This window comes from Drosophila tropicalis, unplaced genomic scaffold (genome assembly GCF_018151085.1).
Source record: "Drosophila tropicalis isolate 14030-0801.00 unplaced genomic scaffold, ASM1815108v1 contig_463, whole genome shotgun sequence".
NCBI lineage: Eukaryota > Metazoa > Arthropoda > Insecta > Diptera > Drosophilidae > Drosophila > Drosophila tropicalis.
Genome location: NW_027172929.1, coordinates 939,090 through 961,017, shown reverse-complemented (window position 1 = coordinate 961,017; position 21,928 = coordinate 939,090). Strand labels below are relative to the sequence as shown.

General features: G+C 37.6%; 1 long non-coding RNA gene across 1 annotated transcript; it reads left to right on the top strand.

The window, feature by feature from the left end:
* Positions 1-13,329: 13,329 nt before the first annotated feature.
* On the top strand, positions 13,330-21,591 carry LOC137574570 (uncharacterized). The gene is made up of 3 exons (XR_011032016.1): positions 13,330-13,341; positions 20,333-20,359; positions 21,480-21,591. It is a non-coding gene; the product is annotated as an uncharacterized lncRNA (long non-coding RNA).
* The last annotated feature ends 337 nt before the right edge of the window (positions 21,592-21,928 follow it).

The window sequence follows — 21,928 nt, the reverse complement described above, 5'->3', positions numbered from 1 at the left end:
TTGCTTCACGCCCCCATTTCGCCCGAATTTGGCTCGAAAAAAAAAACTCCAACCATTGCTAACACGCCTCATGATTGCCGCTGCACGCGCTGCTCGCTGCTAATAAACCCAAACTCAAACCCTGGTTTAACCCTAAGACTAACCCTTTCCACCCCCCCCCTTCCCATATAGGCTAGATGGTTGACGATTTTGGTTGTCTGTCGTCTCTATATCGTCCTATCTTGCCATGTCATCGCTCAAATAAATGTGAAAATGCTAATTTAACCCTTTTTATTATTCATAGTCTTACACTTGAGCGAGTCTCTGTTACTTGTAAGTAGCGCAAAAGGCGACGATATCTCATCATGAGTGATAAATTCTTTCCTTACTACTTTGCATTTCTTAAGAGAAAAGAGAGAGAGAGAGACCAGACCAGTTCTGTTCTGAGTTGACTCCCTTGGGGGATCAGTGAAATTATTTTAGCTCATCTCGTGACATTGTTGCAATATTGCTTATTAAGACATTTGTCAACTTAATGTCATGACATTTAGTTAAGTTATTAAAATATACATATATACCTAATAAGCCCATTCGTACACTTTGATGGGGAAATTCGAAAAGGAAACTAAATGGAAACTAAACTATGAGTATTTGTGCATATTTTTGTTATTCCTTTGCCTTTTTCATTTATTGCATTACCTATGGGAGAGGGAGAGAGAGACACACACACACGCCCCTTAGCACGTGTCTGCCTTTGGGCAATTTCCTTGCTTTTCTCCTGATAATTTTCTAGTTCTTTTGACCGAATTTTTCTTTTTCCCGTTTTTTTTTGCTTATTCTCTGATATCAAGTGAATTAGAAAGCGAATCAAAACGAATGCCACAACTGACGCGTGTGCGTGTCAATCAATGAAATCTATTGTGAATAATTTACTTATGACATTTCTTTTCTCGCTTCTTTTTTGTGGTGTAAACATTTTTGTTTCCTATTTCAAAGAGAAATATGTAAGCGCTAAGCTCTTTAATCTATTACAAGCGACTAAAACCAAACTTAATTGCACACTAAATCAAATCTAAGTACTAAAACTTACAAAGAAACGGAAGCAAATGCCAAGACTGAGAGAGGGGCAGAGAAGAGAAACACATTGATCCATTTCATTTCCCACATGCCTACAAGGATTGCCCATTAAAAATGTTAATTAGTTGCACAAACATTGAGCATCGGTGATTGCAGCAGCAGCAGCAGCAGAAGCAGCAACAACAACATCAGAAAACCAGATTCAATGGTATCCCCCAATTGCAGTGGCCAAGAACAAGTCCAAATCCATGAGCGAGTCCAGAGTTAAACCTTGCGTGTATGCAAATTGAATTCATTTTGCTGTCGCTTTTTGGTCGTGTCCTCAATTGAATGGCAATTAAGATAAATGTTCGCAGCATGTTCGCACTTAAGCTCAACATGGTGATGAGAGAGAGAGAGAGAGACCAAAAGTGGCTAAAACTGACGGGGGAAGCGAAAGCCAGAGGGCCAGAACAGGATGAACGTAGATGAAGGTGGGGCGGGGGCGGAGGTGGAGGAGTAAATCTCAGCCCAGACAGCTTGACGCTTGAATACCAACTCTTAAAGTCATAGCCAAAATAATTATTAACTAATTTCTTTGACACTTTGAACTTTAAGCTGCTGGAAAACCAAAAAAAGGACTCTTCAGGTTTTTGCAAATTGAAAATGCTTGTCACGTTTGCCATGTCTGGGAATATACAAACATACATACATACATAGATATATATATAGGTATATAAAGAAAAGAAAATCGATACAATGGCCGGACAAAAGGGCAAGTGAGCTACCAAAAAAAACGAAAAGAAAAGAAAAGCAGCTGGTTTTAGCTGAACATAGTGCAATGAACTATGTAGTTATGCCTATGGCAATGCCAACGGCCACGCCTACTCCACCTTACGCCCACCTATCTATGTTGAAACTAATATCTTTCTCTCTGATTTGCAATAATTTTTCAAAAATTTATCAGACTTAACCTTTTTGCTAACCATTAATTCTCAATTGGCAACGTTTGCAGAAATATTCTTATGTTGCTCTCCTTGGGACTATTTTGACTTTTTGATAAATCACAAGAGAACTTTGTCTCAACGCAATGGAGTGCAGTTAGTTGTCCTTCATATCATTTGTCAAACATCCCCAAGACATGGTCCATAAAATGAAAACAAAAAATAGAAATAAAATAAAAGGAACTAGAAATTTTTAAGATTTTATTCTTAATGCCGTCACACACTGTTTTAATACCCTTGCTAAGCAAATACTTTAATAAGTTTTTCCATTCATTCTAGGTCTCTATGCAAGTTTTGGCAGATGTGAAAAGTTCTTCGAACTAACCAAGTAAGTAAATTCTTATATGAACTAAATTGATCAATATATCATAAAGATATATCCTTCCACATTGTGCAAGCAATGTGATCACAGTGAGCATATCCTTTATGGGTAAGGGTATGAAATGAACCCTCATAACCACTTCTACATATGTCACCGTGGGTCAAATATGCGACACTTTCGTCATGCAATAGAATGAGATTCGGCTTTTTTTTCTGTCGTTTTTCGTTTTTCTTTTAAAGGGAGGAGGACACATAATAAATGACCACTTTGGGCTTGAAGATTTAAGATGAGTTATGGTTTAGATACATTTTAGAGGGCGATATTATGCCAGGACATGAACCGAGGCAAACTGCAAACCCTTTTTTTTTGCAGTTGATTTTCTTTTTGTCGGTCGTGTGTGTTTGGTCAATTTTAATTTTTAGCTAATTTGATTGCTTAAGATTATTGCAGATTTTCCTTTTGTAGATTTGTTTTATTTCTGCTTTCGCAGCCTGCTTTAATTGGTGCTGACAATTTGTATGACTAGCTAACTGAGTTATTGGAAAATTATGCAGAATTAATGTGTGCCAAGGAGTTTTCCATCTGCTACCATGTGAGTAAATGGCATAAGGATGCTTTATCGAGGAAAATTAGAGCGTGAAATAAACCCAACCAACTTGACTCTCAATTTATTGACTATAATAAATCATCGAAAAGATAGAAGAAACAAACAAGTGAGCATTTTGAGGGTGAGTCTCTTGGCTAGGTAACTGGTTGACTAAATGCTTAACTGACTAGCTGACTGACTGGCTGGCTGACTGACTGACTTCCTGCTTATGCCGGCAGTAAGAAATTTGTTTTCTTATTGTATTTAATGAAACAAGTATTTCTTTTATTTCTTCTTTCATTCATAAAAAAATTCGAAATAAAAGGAACCAAAGGCTAAACGAATAGATTTCAAAATTTCAAGCACGTTCGAATATGTTGCCAAGGAAAGTTGATAGCATCTTTTGAAAATGAAACAGAATTTAAGATTAACTCAAAATTAAGAGAAAACCAAGAATGGAATAAACCAAAAACAACAAAAAAAAAAGGTGCGGGTGTAAATAAGAAATGTGAATGAAAAGTTTTTATTTTCTCCATCTTTTTTTGTATCTGTATTTGAGCGCGTGCTGGCGACAAGCAACAATTGAGATCATCATCTCAGATGATGATGATGATGATGGGGCTGAGAGTTGAGGTTGATGGGTTCATTCATAAGAAATTTGTAAGACAAACAGGTAAATGAATGAAACTCTTTTTCACCGATGACAGACTGATTAACTGGCAGTGGCAACGGAAATGGATTATTGAGGAAATGTCATCTGAAAGTCCGAAACCGAAAAGGACCAACTAACTGATAAAAGAATTGAGTTGCAAGTTGCACAATTTTTAGTTGCATTTTAATATAGTTGACATTGTTAATATTTTTGACATTTATGATGGGGAAGACCAAAAGACCACAAAAAACAACGGAGAAAAGAAAAAAACAATTCACTCGAACCTTCTGGCCTCCTGCTGATGCTGAACAAAAGTGAATGTTGTTAGTACTTCATATACAGTTAGCCACCGTGAAAGTGATTTCCAAAGAAAGGTCGAAAAAGATCATAAATTTCATAAACTGTCATTTGGCCAAACAAACCAAGCATCAGACACCTGCCAAAAAGAGAGAGAGAGAGACCAAAATCAAAGGTATTAAATTGGTATACCTGTTCGAAAGGGGGCAGTATGGATAATGGGGGTGGCGGGATCGAGGGTATATATATTCTTTAGTTCTCGGTTCTCATCAGTTCTCATTTGTGATGCCAATGAAAAGTTGTCAGTGCGGGCAAGGTAATTATGTTCAACAATGAGCAACAATTTCCAGAGTTGACTGCAAGTTCCAATTAGTCACATTACACGACAAAAGGAGCAAAAACGAAAAACTTGCTCCTAACCATAAATGGTCAATTGTATGATACAACCCACAAGGCAGATCAACGAACAAAAGAACAAATACATTAGCAGAGAGAAAGAGAGAGAGAGCGACATGGATTCTTAACCACAGAACAACTAAAAGCACTTCCATTTCGGCTTCATTCTTTCCCATTGTTGTTCTTGCGGTTGTTTTGGTGCTTTTTTTCCCTTTTTTTTTTTTTTTTTGGGATGAGAGACAACTTAAATAATGTTGTCGCTAAAGTGATCAAAAATCATACTTACTAATGCCAAAAAGGAATTGAAGTTGGCCGAAAAAACAGAAGCAGAGGGGAGAAGTCTCAAATGATGAGGACCTGATGGACAAGAGTAAGTCTGATTGACAGTTTTGCCATCTCGAAACCAAATAGAGTTGATCGCTAATTGAATGCAATTAAAAAAGGAAATTAAAATTTAAATTACAGACTTGCGTTAAGGCACGTGTCCATCATCTAGCTATGACTACGAAGAGATCCATCCATCCATCCAAACAACCAACCAACGAACCAACCATGCCACATTTAGAACTAACCATAAATGGTCACCAGCTAGAGTCCATTCGTGGTTAGCCAAAGATGCCAAAGTGATCATACGTGGAATTTGATTTTAATTTTATGGTAAACTACGAGACAAAATAACAAACTTCATGCTCCGCCCCCCCATTTCGTTTGAACAGATATTATTTAGTAAAGATAAAGAAATGATCTTAATTGGCACTGACAATGGTTGACCTCCTACAGAATCAAGATGAGTCCTCTACCAACTTCTTTCTCGGTCATCAATTCTATCAATCTATTTATGCGCCTCGAAGTAGGCTATGCCGATTTGTTTGTCGCTTAACTGTCCTTTGCCTTGCCCTTCGTCGCTTTCCCAGCCATTATTATTTCGCTTTGTGCCATTTCAATATGCTTACTACAATTTGTTGCCAAACAAATTTCTTTTGCAAATTAGCAATTTGAATAATTCTCTTTAAAATTTATGCCCAGGCCGGCAAAGTGGCACCCCAGTACAGATTTTTATTCTCTGGTTCCAAATCACTTCACCCATGCTTGGACTCAGCTGTAACTGAGTTACGAGTAAATTGCGTGCCATGTGAAAAAGTTTCCTAGCAATCGCAATCGCAATCTTCTTTATAAACTGAGGAGAATCATTTCCAAGTCCTTTGTCAACATTTTAAATGCATTTTTATTGAGATTCATATCGCGAAATCGTACAAAAGAGAATTGAATGCGACTTTGAATTGACTTCAAATTCCTTAAATTATTGCCTAACCCACCCACACCCCACACACACACACACACACACACACACACACACACACACGAGACACATACTCACCTACCCTTACCATACCCATCAGATCCAGATGGAGGGATTGTCGTCCTTTTTCTTGCTTTTCTTTTACTTGAATTTTAAAATCGCTTTCAGTTTTCTTTTTTTCTCTCTCTCTCCTTCTTTCTCGTTTTTTGGCAACTTGCACGTTTTATGCGAATTTGAACGGTAATAATCGATCCCTGCGGCATTTTAAAAAATAAATCCGTTTCGCAAATGGAAATGGAAATGCAGATGAAAATGGGAAAAGGCCAAAACTCTCTTGTTTGCCAGGGCATTGCCTGACTTTGGGTTTGGGTTGCCTTGACTTTTCTCTGTGAGTGTGTGTGTGTGCTTGTGTGTAGTCCTTTGAATTATTGCAGTTGCTAAGCACACATGGAGCACTTTGTACAGAAGTTCAAGTTTTATGCGTTTCTTATCTGAATTTGATTTGGCAGCAAAATTGCAGTAAATTAAAAAGTGCAAACAAAACACTTTGATAAAGAAGGCAACGTTTTGCAAAGAGATTTGCCAGATTTTATGGCAGGACATAGAAAACGGCTTGTCGAAGGGGAGCATGTTAATTAAGGCCCAAGAAAGAAACGGCAGGAAGATCAAAATCTAAAGATACATACACACACACACATAAGGAAATTGAGAAAAGAAGAAATTTCATACGAGAAGCATCGTTTCTCTTATTTTTTTTCTATTCTAATCTGAATTATTCTACAAAAATATATCTATGATTTAGATGGATATACTTATGTATGTATTTGAGATTGCCACATAATCTCTTTAATGCTGAAATCATTCGTCAATTTCTAAAGATATATGGATATATTTTTTGTCATTTTATATTGACCTGTGTGTGTGTGTGTTTGTCAGGGTCCAAGGACCACATGACAATTTTTGATTGATGTCCAAAGAGTCAGCTTGGTCAACTTCGTTCTCTCTCTCTCTCTCTCTCTCTGTCTGCTCCGATTACACGATTATGTAAATCCCAATGACCTTTTGGGTCTTTCGACAGCAAGTGTGCAGAATTGCAGAATTATGAAAATGGTCAATGCCCAATGTCCGATAACCGATGCGAAACGACATCATTTGTCATTGGAACAGTTGTTGTTGGTGGATAATGCCAGGCCCGAGTCTTGTTGTAGTAGTTGTAGTCAATAGTGGCAAGACCAGGGGCGGCAAATGTTAATGAAAACATGTGTCAGCAATAAAATGATAATCATGATTTACATCCCAACCATCAACCATCTCAATTTCGAACTCCATCTCTCCATATTTCTCTCTCTCTCTCTCTCTCTGCTGTCTTTATCATCATCTTTTGTCGTCTTTAGCGATACAACAAATCGAACGTGATCAATTTGTCTTGAGGACAATTGGGATTCATAATTCCATCTTAATTCCGTTTAATTGCAAAAGACATTTATGACCACACTATCGGTGTAAGTGTGTGTGTGTATATGTATGGCAAGGCAGAACTGTCAACACCCTGTGAATTGAATTAACATATCACCCTGGTGTCTCCCTCTCTGCCCGCTTTCTTTTGTTGAGTTTTCAAAATGAAACCACTAATTCGTAGCATTAGTGCAAAATTAAATTATTGTTTACACACTTAACAATTATGCAAAGCGGCAGAGACATCGGCCTCAGACTTGGCCGCCTTCGACAACGTCTCATCCTCTCATTTTTTTTTTGTACACAAATTCGATTTTAAAATTATTGCCCAGACAACAGCGTATAACATACGACGGTGCTGGAAGTCGGCAGGGTGCGAGGTAAGGGGAGGCGTGTAAACAATAAAGCCCTTAATTTGTAAAACCAGTCAGAAAGGGTTGCTCGAAATTCATTCAAAAATGGGGTTGACAGAGTTAAGTTACATTTTCAAGTGTGTGTGTGCGTGTGTTTTTTTGCGAACAAATGGAATTTTGCATTGCACAGAAAGAAGATGAGCCAATACGGGGTCAGGAGAGCCTTAATTGACATTGACTTTAGACAAGTTAAAAGACAAAACTGATGAGGCCCACAAAGAAATATTTGACTGTTTAGATAAATCAATTCATATTAGCCAAGAGCTGTTCAAAGTTAATAAAATATTAACTCTTTTAAACGATCTCGAGATTATGATTTATTAGTTCTTGATTTGTAATTCACAACTAGTTTTGGCAATGAAGTTCTTAAGTTTTAAGTTTTAACCTTTTGGTCGTTTGGCTTGAGCCTTGTTCGAAAGAAAGTTTTGTTATCTTCAAGATTAGTTGATATATTGGAATTTTATCTTTGATATTGATCTCCAAATACGTAATTTGCGTCTTTCATATGAAACCTTATCCAGATTGGAATAAAGGTAAAAATAGAGTCAAAACAGTTTCTGCCTATAAGAGAAAGGCTCATTAGTCGCATGTGCCAACACTGCGAATGCGTGATTTAATTTATAAGCCTACTTAAATTAGTCTCTGTTAGAATTTAGTTCCTTAAAAAGCAAAAGCAACTTTTAAATGCAGTTCTATAAAATTTTAAATTCTGTCATTACCAAGTGTCAGCGCTCAAATGCCAAGTGGGGGAAAGTGGAGTACAAAGGAATCTTAAAAAACATCTGGCACCTTAAGATGACCATAAAAAGGTCATGCGATTCGCTAATTAAACAGGAGTCGGAAAATCAAATGTTAAATGGTTTGCAACCAAAATATACTTACATATACATAAAAAAGGTTTCTTCAACCCTTTTTTTTGGACTGGAAATTAGCATTAATTGGTCATTCACAATGGCAAGTGGCGGCGGAGTCAGCAACTGTGCCCCTGGGAGATCTTCCAAGAGTTAAATAGCGCAGCAAGTGCAAAAAATAAATAGAAATAGAAATAGGAAACAAAAACACAAAGAAATGCTTTAAAGATGAGACAGAAGTACAACATAATTTGACAAGTCATAATATTGAAACTAAGATTTATGGCCCACATCATGTGGCGGATATATTTTCCACTTTCTTTTTGAGCAAATGTGTCTTGGGTCGGTGGGTTGGTTGGTTGGTTGGTTGAGTGGACGGGGACTGATTTCGAGTATTCGATTAGATGGGCTTGTAATCGAACAGATCGACAATGTTGGTCATAAATCTTTGCTGCTACATTTTTAAATCGAAATGGAAGATTTATTTCACAGCCACAACAAGTGTTCCCTGTTGTGTGTGCGTATGTGTGTGTGTGTGTTGGATGGTTGTCTAATGGGTGGAACCTTAACCCTTACCTAAAAACTCAAGTGGAACATATGTGTAAGGCAAGGCAATGGCCGGAGGAAGGGTTGCTTGGGCTGGATAGGGTTGGCTTGAGTTTTCCCTCTATAGACCTTATATTTTGCCACTTTTTTTTTCATTTAATATAACCTTTAGTTGAACTAATTTCACTCCTTTTTTCGGGGTTTACTTTTCTTTTCTTTCTTTTTTCCCACTCGTTGCCCGTTTACAGACGATAAATTTTATGCCATTTTTTAACCTTTAATTTCTTTCGTTTTGTTTTTTTTTTCTAAACTTTTGAAACGCCTTGGAATTTGTAGGCAAAAAAAAAAAAAAAAGAGAGAAACGAATATGCAAATGTCCATGAAATTGTTGAGAAATTGGTAGAAAAAATGTTGAAAAAAAAAAAGCCGAAACGGAACAGAACAGAAATGAAGAAAATTAACAAACATAAAATTAATGTTGGCACCCAACAAATTTTTCGCACCCCTCACTGCCTCGCCGACTCATCAAGCTGGCCAGCTGAGGGAGGAGAGGCCATAAGGTCAGAGAGGAAGTTGTGTCTCTCTCTGTGTGTGTGTGTGTGTGTGTCCTGCACGTGTTTCCATTTTCGACTTTTCTTTTGTTGCTTGGCATTAGCTTGGAAATTGTTTTTCTTCTACTTCGTGTTTTGTTTTCCTACTTCCTGCTGCCGCTGCTGCTGCTGCTTGGCTAAGAAGAAGGAAAAGTGTCAACGTCGATGGATTTTTGATAGAAATCGGTGGAACGACAACGGTGCAAAAAGGTGGAGACAGAGCAACAAGAAAAAAGTGCACATCAAAATGCAGAGATTGTTGCCAAAGTGCCAATAAGAGAGTCATCGAAATTGGAGAAAAGTGCAGATCAACTGAAAATGCACTAAAGAAAATCCCATAAGCAAGGGAATGAGTAATTTAGCAAACATTCCAAATGTGTGAGATTCTATACGAGGATTGTGATTGCGATTGTGATTGCCGATGAAATGTTTGATGACAACGATGGAACTGAATGGGATCCGATACGATGTGATCCTACGTATGCATGATGGTCACTTATAGCGAATGAATGAATCAACTGAACTGGAAATGGAAATCGAAATGATACACACATCAATTAGAGGATTTCAAGGATTTGGTGGCAAACATTTTCACGAATCACTTTTTGTTTTTTTTTTTCTTGTGATTCTATAAACGTTTTCATTGTCATTTCATTTTCATTTCAAGCCAATCAATTTTCCCAACTGGTTAGGGTAATTGTAACCAATTCATAGGACAAACACACACGCACACACACTTATACACATACATGTGAATGAGACTCATTTAATCACACTCACACCATGCACAGATAATCACTGCAACCCTGCCGCCTCTCCCCCAGACTGCCACGCCCACTACCATGTGTGTGTGTGTGTGTGTGTGTGCATCATTTAAAAAGGCTTTTGTTGTGAAGACAATTTTCATGTATTATTCATTACACGGCCTCACGCATTTTTCCTCATTTTATGTTTTTACCGGGAAAAACGAAATTTCCTCGTCAGCAGCAGCAGCAGCAGCAAGTGAAAATTTAATAAAGAGAAATTATCGTATTTTTCTCATGTGTAGGTTGTTGTTGTTGTTGTTGTTGTTCTTACTGAAGCCAAGACTAACGAACTTCCTGCGATTTTGGCAATCATTTTCATTTGGCCGACGGGTCGAGCAATGAACGGAAAGAGAAGGCAAAACTAGTTAAGCACTTTTCCGTTTATCCAAACCAATTAGTTTGTGCACCTGCATGAAAAAGGGTCATAGACATAAGTAAATACCTAAAGGCAGAAAGAAAGAAAACAGCCATGGCTTTGTTTTAATCACATATATTTAGGTTTTAGTCAGCTTACTTACTTATTCATTCGAATAGTTAAAGTTCCAGAAGCTTGGGAAACATATGAATTATTATCTCTATATACACCAAAGATAATGAAGTTTCAGTCAACATTTGTATTTCGATCTTAAGCTAGCTGCTGATCAAGCAACACTTCTAATGAACAGATTTGTAGTGTATAGCAAATTGCATGTCCTTTATTCCGTTCTATCCTTAATTTGCCTCAATTAGCCACAGAGCAGGTTTCCGCTCATCAACTAAGCTTGTTCTGTTTACTCAAATTGATTGACACTGATGTTTCATCCACCTCCCGCCATCCCCAGCTCCTGCTTACTCCCACTACTGACAGCATCTTCCACCTTCTCCCTTCGACACACACACACGGACACACACACATGACAGGAGCAAACTGACACCAGTCGAACTTCAGGCATATTTTGGTCGTGCCCATGCTCTGGCCCTGTCATGTAATCTCCCTGCCACTTCTCTTGGCCATATGTGATGTAACATCAGGAGGACACGAGCGAGGGCAGGAGGGCAGTGGAGGACAGGACCATTCCTTATGCTTTATTAGTTTATACAGGCTTTTTGGGGGTTGGACGAAACGCGCACGCTAATATTAATTTATTGTCACTGTGACTCCCCTGTCCCCTTCTTCTCCTGGCCCTGACTGCTGATATGCATCGAAATGACAAAGGACAATTTAATTTCATTTACCGAGAAGTCAAAGAAGCAGGCATCAGGATGCCATTATTAACACTTGTGACCACAGAAATTCGGCCAAAAAAAAAAAAAAAAAAAAAAGTCAAGCAAAAAATACTCCAAAAAGTTTGTGGTTTAACACACATGTGTGTGTTTCATTGTGTGTTTGTGTGTGTGTGTGTGTATAAACCTGGCCTGACCAAAAAGCTGGCAAAGCAGATTGAAGTCTAATTATGAAATGATGAATCTTTCTACCCTCTGGGCTCCAAAACGCTCTTCCATCTCTTCCACTTTAATAATTTATTTCTGAATATTTTTCCGCTTATCGCTGAGGGAAAGATTTATGGTCCTCAGGCCCACGTAACTCGATACCTGGCCTGAGTTTTAAGGTCTCCAGGCTCAACTCCTTATCCGTTTTTTCGGTGTAAAATGATTTAATGCTCACTTACAAGGACAAGTCGAGGCAGTGGAAGTGGCTCCGGTTCCGGCTCCTGGGCCAAAAATGTGGAAGCTCTCCCAGTGGCGCCATTAAATCTCATTAAAAAGTTGACTCCTCCTTGCAAAGGAAGCCAGTAGAGAGATGCACAAGGGGAAGGAGTACATGACTGGGTGGTGGGGGTGGGGGGTGGTATTGTACATGCAAATTATAAATGTGCCAACATTTCTTCCTGTCCGCGTGGACCACAAAGTGCAACAAGGAAATACCCAAAAACGAAAAGAGAAACTCTGTGAAAAGCTTAAAAAATGTGCAAAATTTAGTGTATAATAGTTGATTGAAGGGTTTTCTGTGTGTGTGTGTGTGTGTGTGAGGGAATGGTGAGGGGGTTGAGTATGTGATTGAAATGTTGCTTCATTAGCTATGCATAGAATTGAAATGATGTGGAAAACGAAGGGGACTGAGAATGAGAGGCCAAAGGGAAGGCACTGCGATAGCCATCATTGATTTCAAGTGACGAATGTAAAGATATCAATTTACCCATAAGAATGCCAATTGAATTACAGTGGATATACGTTAATGAAGAACTCACACAGTCCATACCAGCAATAACAAATGCTGCAAATAGAATCCTTTACCAAATTGGTTAAAAAATAGGTTTGAAATTTGCTTTAGATGTAAAAAACTGTTAACCTAAAGCCCCTAAAATACATCTGAATAGAGAAAGTATGCGGTATAAAAGACATATCTACATATACATCCAAATGTGTAGTATATTACATCCAGTAATGTCCTTAACTATTATTGACGTTGGTCCTGCTTGAGATTTCCCATTTAACGATTAATGATTTCAAATTTCGATACTTAACTTGAAAATTGGTGTTCACTGTGAGACTATGAGCCATATCCATGGGTCTTTCTATATAAAATGCGTCATATCTGAGTCATGGCTTTATTAATCATTAATGAATATATGACAAGAAAAAATAAACTCAACATTATATATTTCTTTATTGTTTATTATGAAAAGCGACAACAAATAAAATCGGCATAATAAATCCACACATGACTCTCTACCTTCTCCTATATACATACTCATACAAACATAGAAGAGGTTCCATGGCTTCATGTGGTGGGAGCCTTTGCCCATCTTCCTGTTGGGAACAGCGGGTAAAAAAAAAAAAAAAAAAACAAAAAATGGCCAAAAACTAAACATGGCTTATGGCTGAGAGTGAAAAAGGTAAGGCTAAAAGCAAAATCCGATATATGTACATATATACATACATTCCTCCTATATACATATATGTACATATGTATATGTATCTCTGTATATACAGACGGCAAACATTTTGTCGGCATTAAAATTTCAGTCACATTTCAAAGCGAGGAAAAAGAAAAACGAGATATAGAAATAAACCAACAACATGGAAAACCAGACCAAAGTAAATACGAGTAAGTAAACAAGGAGCAGATACTAGATAAAGTGAGATAGACAAAAATAAAGAAGAAGAAGAAGTAGAAAGAAAGAAAAAAAAAATACCAGATAGAGATAGAATGCAAAGGGACTAGAGACCGAAAGAGAGAGAGAGAGAGAGAGTTGTGAGTGCGGGAGAAGTTTTTGGTTTTACATAAGCAAATAAAATGAAAGAAAAGGACAGGAAAAAAAAGGAACTCTTACATGGGGTAGGGGGCATTTGTCTCTGTCTCTCCATCTCTCTATATACTTTTGGGATCGTATGTATATGTGTGTCTCTCTTATGTACCTACACATATGTATATATGTATGTATAAAGCTCAGTCACGTCCCGCCCATTCACTTGGAAAGTCGATGGTCGATGTGACTGATTACTGCGTCGGTAGCTGGAATTGTTTGTTGTTATTGTTGTTGTTGTTGTTGCTATTGCCGGGGGCTGTTGTTAATGACAAACAACGTCTGCCATTTTGGCCAAAAAGGAGATCGAAACAAAATGCTTTTCCCAACTTTAACCAGGTATATACATACATACATACACTCAAACCTATTTAGATGTATGTGAGGTCAGTTTGTGCAAGGGTCATGGGTTAAAGATACTTGAAATTATTAAAGTGAATCGGTTGATAATGGTTGCGAGAGAAATTGTTTGGAAAATTCTCTTTGCAAAAACATCGAAATTGATTGTAAACAATATATATTTGTCTAATCCTGTAACTCATCTGTCTATCACTGTTGGCCCCCAAATTTTGTGTGTCATTGCCTGCTCATCCTTTTCATGAAAAACTTACTCAAATTGTACTGAATGTTAAGTTAGAAATGAAACAAACTGCTTAAATGAACTTTGATCTACAATTTGAGGAGGGATAAGCTTTGGTCATTTGCTTTTCGAAGGAATACCAATTCTGGATTATGATGGTTATTGAATAATGCTTCAGCACACAATTTCTCATTCGTCAGTGCAATGAAATTTACATGAAACTTGCAATTTAATTTATACTTGTGTATGTATGGATCATCATTACCATCATCATCATCTTGTTGGTCATCATATTTATGCTCGTGGCTTTTGCTCCTACTGTTGCTCCACCTCGCTCTGGTGTCCTAAACTAGAGAAAAACTTTGACTCTACCGCCATGGCATTCCCATGCCGTAAATTTTCGAGCGAAAAGAGTCTTCTCTTCTATGCCGGAGACGAAACCGGAGATGGTGTCGGAGTCGGAGACGTAGACGGAGTCAGAGTTGGTGTTTGGAGCTGGGAGCTTGGATCTTAGAGCTGGAATTGGAGTTGGAGTTGGAGTATGCATGCAGTAAGTACAAGAGTATGTTGTATGCCACTACTTCTTCGGTAGACTTTATGAAAAAATACGAAGTATTAAAATCATAAATCTAATTGGAAATGCGCGTCACGTGCGTGGAACGTTAGTCTCTGCCAAAGGAGCTGCCGCGCCGCCATCAGCGTCGTTGCTTGACGATGACGACGATGACTACGATGATGATGATAATGATGATTATGATGTTGACTTCTCGCTCGGTTGCAGCAACTTTGAAATGCGTCTTATACTCCATATGAGTGTGTACAACTCCCCTTCCACCTGCTGTTTCCTACCACTTTAATTTCACTAAAGATTTTACTTCAAATTATTAACTTTTGCCTAGAGGAGAGAGATTTGCCATTTCTTGCTTGTTTGTATGTCCTTTCGTCGGTCTGCTTGTCTGTCTGTCTGTCTTTTGTGGTGTTTTTATAGATTTCATTTGAAATATTCATGAGTAATGTTGTTAGGCTAAAGCTAAAGCTAAAGCACTCTGACAATAAAACAATGAACTTGAAGTAGGCAAAAGGGCAATAAAAATATTTAATGCAAAAGAATTGTTTCCCGGATGACAATTGCTGCTCCTCTGCCAGCTCTATTCCGCTTCTATTTCTTCTGCCATACAACAGAAACAACATCAAAAAAAAAAAAAAAAAAAGAAGCAAATAAGTCTCCAAAGACATATGGGCGTTTGCCTGCCATAAATTCGTTGGCATCCTGGACTACTTGGCCGCCGCCGCGTTTTACCCACCTTGTGTGCTCCTTGTGGTTGCTTTATGGATGCCACACAGCTCACACCCCGGGAAACTTCTTCAATTATGCAACGGAATGTTTTATGTTCAGGCTCTCCGCAACTTCTTCCAACTTACAACTGCATAATTCCTTTTTGCCAAGGATGCGTGTCGCCGTCGCCGTGCCAAGTTACTTTAGTTGATTAGTGTCGAGTGACTGACTGATGAATAAATAACCAACACATGAGTACATTTACAATTACAAGCTGCAATTTGGTTGCCTGTTCGCTCGCTCGTCTGCTCATCTCTCTATGCACACAACCTCCCGTCCTCCGTTACTCCTTCCCCATCAATCATAGAATTTACATAAGAACCTTTAGCCGGTATTCGGCAATTGTTTGATCTGTAGACAAATTACCAAAGCACTGTAAATCGTAAGGGGGGAAGCCCGAAATAATATAAACCTCAAATAGGTCCAACAAATAGCAAGAAGTATTCCAAAAGACCACGAAGTAGAATACACAAAACGACAACGTTTCGTCCATATTAAAAAGCTGGAAAAACACACATACCAAAACCGAAAAAAAAGGGTTGAGGGTTTTCTCTACTTACATATATCTCTCTGAAAGGGGTTCACATGAACTTTGTATTTGAGGCTAACTAGACTTGATGTCTTGGCCAAGATCATTTGCCAATCAAAACGTAAGTTTGAGCATATTTAAAACTGAAAGCCTGAAACCTCTTGACATAGACTTATGATAAATATATTGTATCGGGATCGGGTCTTCTTAATTTTGCCAATAAACCAAATCAATTTCTAACATTTATCACTATTAACTATGATATATGCCAGAATAATAGTTGAGTACTTGACTTCATATCAAATTCCTTTTAATTAAAGTGGACTTAATCCATACTAAAGTAGAGTAAAAGGAAAGAAGGTTTTTGGCCCACTTTTTAAGATTAGATCTTTCACATCTAATCACTTTATTTATGGAACTAGTATTTTAGCAGATACTTAATCATGTTAGGACTACGATCTTTGGGTTATTGAACTGTTAAACGTTGAGTGAGATTACTAGTTAGTTTAATTAAAGTGTTCATTTACAAATTATCACTATAATCAAGTATAATTACATACGAATACATATGAGAGACAGACCACAATGATTGTATGTACATAATTTATAAAGATAATTTATTTGAAATTTGCAATCCAATTAATATTGCCGTCTATAACAATTTAATAAACCAGCTGCACACACACTGGGGTGGAGGGGGGACAGAGAGATGGCAATTTTAATTGAGTTATTAAAAGATTCTTTCAATTTTTCGTTAGCTTCGTTTCGGTTTTAATTCAATCAAAATAGACAGAGTGTCAGAGTGATTCTCAAACGGGTTTTGTTTGCTGCCACAAAACAAAAGGGGTAGACAAGGGGAGGAACAGAAGAGTGGAGGAGTGGAGTGGTGGGCGGTTGAGGGGGTAAGAAGTAGGCGCGGTGGTTTTGGTGGCTTGGGGTTTGATTTTGTGGGGGTTGGCGCCCGTGTGTTAATTAAAATGCAATCAACGTTACGAATACTAATGATACAAAATTTCTGTAGTTTCTCTCTCTCTATGTAGATGCGAATAACTCAATTTGTCATAAGTATGGAGAACAAAAAAAAAAAAAAAAACCATTGACAGCCAAGCAGCAAGTTGCTCTTCTAATAATATTATTGGTAAAGTCTGCCACCCAACCCCTGCTGGCACCACCCGCCATGCACTTCCACTTCATTAACTTTTGGCATACCTTGCCTTTGGGGCATATACACATACAGGAAGCAAATTACCTCCACTTGTCCTGGATTGAACTGATATTTCCAACACATATGAATACAGGACAGGTCAAGGGTCAATCAATTGAACTGGAAATCAAATCAAACTGAATGAAACTCTATAGATTTCGAGCCATAATCGCCTACAATGCCGCTAACTCTCTCGCTCTCTCTCAGTCTCTCGTCCCCTGGGAATAAGGAGCAAACCACCTGCCCAACCGTATTACCTTCTAACTGTCACTCACAGGAGTTGACTGAGTGAATGGAATGAATGTGAGCGAGTGAGTTAGCCTTAGCTCGTTATGCATTCATCAGGCGAAATCGAGAAAACAACTTCAAAGCGATCCGAGCTTGATTTGCTTACTTTTGGGGGGATTTTTGCAAACATATGCAAATTTTCATGTCTTAAATAATCTATAAAAAACGATTCGAAGAGAAAAAAAAAAAATATTAGCTAAAAGTGGATAACACACACACACAAAAATTTGTATGAAATATAAAGTTCCTTTCTCACAATACAAATGGAAAGCCGAGCAAATTTTAAAGATTTTTCTCTTAAAAGAGTTCCCATGCCCATTGCCATCACGATTTCCATATTATGCGAACCATTTGGAAGAGGCTTTCGGAGGCCAATAAAACGTAATCTACCATCTAAATGACCAATCTCCATGACATGGTTATGGTCGACTTGACTTCGGTTGCTCACTATCGAAGGAAAACCGCAGAAACGGTAGCCACTGCCATGACTCAACAATTGTACAATTATTATTTGGTTTTTATTTTTGGCAATTTGAATTCATTTCTTTTGCTCCAATGAATTTCCGAAAAAAAAAAAAAATTATCACACATATTCAGACAAAGTAGTTACTTATGCATAGTTCATTGGTTTGGGGGTTTCCGACTGCCGACTCTACGAATATATATAATTTCATGGTCAATTCCTTTTTGGTTTTCCTCCCACACACACACACACACCCAAGGGGCATCTGAATTTCTTGGGATGACACGCATCTTCTTGTGGTCCTTCCTGTTGACATTTTATGATGCCTTCAGAAGGACAAAAGATTGTGGTTGTTGTTGTTGTTGCTTTGTTTTGGTCCCTTTAGTGCTGAGTGTGCGCAAATTTCTAATTGAAAGGAAGGAACCATCATCACATGAGAACTTGCCATAATAAAAGTTAAGAAAAGGTAAACAAAAAGTAGTTTACTTTCCATTAGACAAACAATTTCAAGTTCATGCATAGAGTTTAATGCAGTTTTAATGAGAGGGAGGTAAATCCCAAAATTCTTTAAACTTTCAGAAAGAAGTTTATTACCATTACATTTCCATTAGCCTAGCCTGATTATAATAGTCCTTTGTCAGTTTACAAGATGTTTATGGTCTAAATGGTTTTAACTTGTTCTTTATTCTTTTCTAAGCCAAGTTGAACGATTTCCTTTCACCCTGCCCACTTAACAGCAATAGGGCTCTAATGATATGTAACCAAATTTATCATAAATTTTAAATTTAACCCCCCCCCCCCACCCCAAGTTGTCCCTGCCACTTGTCGTAACCCTTAGGGCTGATTTGCCCATCAATGACATATGCCTCGAACTATCTATCTATCTATCTATATATCTTTTTGAACAGAATATCTATCTATATGTATCTTCATCCCCCAACCAAATGGTAATCCAACAGCCGTTGTGGGTTTCTAACAAGACCAAAAAGACAAAAAACCAAAAATAAAATAAAATCAAAAACCCTCAAGCGCTAAAAAAAAAAAAAAAAAAAAAAAATGGTGTGAAATATTATGCGAATTTTTGTTCCCTTTCCCTTTGTACATATGTGTGTGTCCTTTTGTTGGCCTATCTGTGATTTGGTTTTGTTTTCGTTTCCGTTGTACTTTTATTTTTTATGTTTTTGGAAAATTTTAAAATGTTTTCACGGTGGCTGCGGGCGTGTCAATAAACAACAACTGTCACCAAAAAAAAAAAACCAAGGAGAGGAAAGCGAAAAGCCAATGAACAAGAAGAGACAGAGACAGAGACAGGGACAGCAAGTGGCATAGGAAGTTGCACGCGAGTGTGCCAAATTGTTGCAGATTTATCAAGTTGCGAATTTCTTGGCAATTTCACGGCATATTATTCAAGTTTGCAATTTTACAGCGACAATTCATTTAAATAAAACTGCAATTTGTTCGCACCCCACCACCCTCTCCTCAAAAAAAAAAACTAAGTTAAAACCATTCCCATCGCTCCTCGCGTTCCCCTTACCACCACCAGAGCAATGTTAATTTGATGTTGGCATATAGAAATTTATAGGTATATATCTCCTCGACTTGAGAGATAATTTCATGTCACATTTCGAAATGTGAGAAATCCATTTTGTAACTGTGTGTGTGTGTGTGTGTGACTTGGTAAGTACTTAAAAAATGTAATTATTTTGTTGTTGAAAATTACGTGAAATGTTGTTAAAAATATGTTTCGTTTTACTCTTCGTTTACAGCAAAAGTTGTGCCATAAAAAATCTCAAAATGGATGGCAAAAGAGCTACGAAATCTCTGATTTGTAAAACAATAAAAACGCGGTAATGATTTCCCATTTGAGATAAGGTGCGCTCCATAACCTATGTAGGTAGAAAAGTCTCCCCCCGTCTTCTTCTTCTCACTCTCCATATCTCTCTTGTTTTTAGCTGGACAACTGTGCTTCTGTATAGCACAACAACGAAAAAAAGACCATAAAGACTAACAACGAACAAAAAAAAAAAAAAAACTGCTCTAATTTTGTTTAGATTTGGCCTGATTTTGTTACTTTGGTATGGAAAATTAACAAATTTTATGGCTCATTCAATGAGCGGAGTGGTGGCGCATGGGGGGAAGAGACATTTGGATTGTATCGTTGCTAGTTTTGAGTCGAGTTCAGGTTGACAAAAGATCATTTGATAGATTAGACTATGTAAGCTAGAAATTAGCCCATCTAACATGTAGCTAATGCCAACTACTTAATATTCCAAATTGAACATTATTTTGAATGTTTTAAACTTCAAGTTTAAGAACCTTAGTTTAAATTTAACCAAAGCAATTTAAACATATCTCACTTTAGCTAATATTTTTCTAATTTGTCTCTATACAGGATATAAATTTGTTGGATTAATAAGTGGTAAGTGTTTTTTGATCAACTTCTTGAACATATCTATAGTTTATATAGTTTGTGAATTCGCAAAACGCTTGGAATGAGGAGGAAGGGGGTAGAGGATGGAAAATTGCTCCATATGTCTCTTATGCAGTTGCAATCAACTGTTCTACTCAATAAATTCAACTCTTTTTTGGTCTAACACACCAAAAACACAATCGACGGTTGATTAAGGGATGATGACGATGATGATGAGCCCGCCGGCTAAAAAGTTATCTGACAAGAAGTAAGAGGGTTTGTTTACTGTTATTGAGGGCACTGACAATTGCCCATACACACACACAAGGCGGTCTGTGATGACCAACTGAAAGTGGACAACACAACAAACAGCAAAAGTTTCGAAATGTTCGAACTGGGAATTTCATCGATCATAAAAATAAAATGGAAATTGCTACTTCAATTTATTGTGCGGCATTGGCAGAAAACGAGTCAGCAGCCAAAAACAGAAAAACGCATAAAAATGTCATGAATTATTAACAGGTAATGAGAATGCGGTGTGTGTGTGGGTGGGTGGGTCCAAGATGGCTATGGTCAATGACCTAAACCTTTGAGATGAGTACTGCCAAAACAAAATAGGCCGAGAAAATGCAACAAATATTTGAAAATCTTATCCTCAATCTATCTACTTGTCAATAGATGGCATTTTGATATCGATAAATGGTCGAAACGCCCCTATATAAATATATGTACCTACATGAAACATGATTGTTCTCACACACACACAACACACACAACATTGTGGTGCAACATATTTGTGTTCAGGTGTTCCTTTTGACACTTTATGAAATTTATGACATTATTTGGGTCTATTGTTTTTCCCTAGAAAGTGAAATGAATTTCTATAACTGTAAAAGACCTGCTTCAAGGACATGGCCAAGACAGGACGGGCAATGCCATTATCGATTATGTCTACTGATAGGCGACACGACGACTTGTCCAAATATTTGTGTCCTTCGAGTGATATATTTCTCTATTACAACCTTAGGGTTTGTTTTTTTTTTCTCCTTCATTTTTCTGTAGCCATTTATAAACTTAAGATTTAGTTCTGAGATCTCTCTCTCTCTCTCTCTCTCTCTCTCTCTCTCAGATCGCCGCAATCCTAATCTACAAGACGAGAGTTTTATTTTTTGTTGTTTTTGTTGGTCTTTAAGTCGCCGCCAAGATGTTAATCAACATAAAAAGCGCGCGTCCGGCTTTACGAGCATATGACAATCCTAAATCAAAAGCGCCGTCGGCAAACTTGACGACAGAAAGGAAACTCTGCTCAGACTGAGAAGAAGTTGGCATAAATTATCAAGCGGCATGAATCTAAATTAAACAAAAACATTTGACATTGGCCAACAGCAGCAGCAGCAACTAACACCGGCAACATCAACAACAACAACACGAGCGTCATCAAATCCTTTTGAAAACACTCATATACACACACACACACAGACGATTTTCAATTTTGGCCGACGGTGTATTTGGCTCAAAAGATTTCCTTCTTACAAAATCTTACAAGGATTCGCCATTAAAAATGTTAATTAGTTCAGC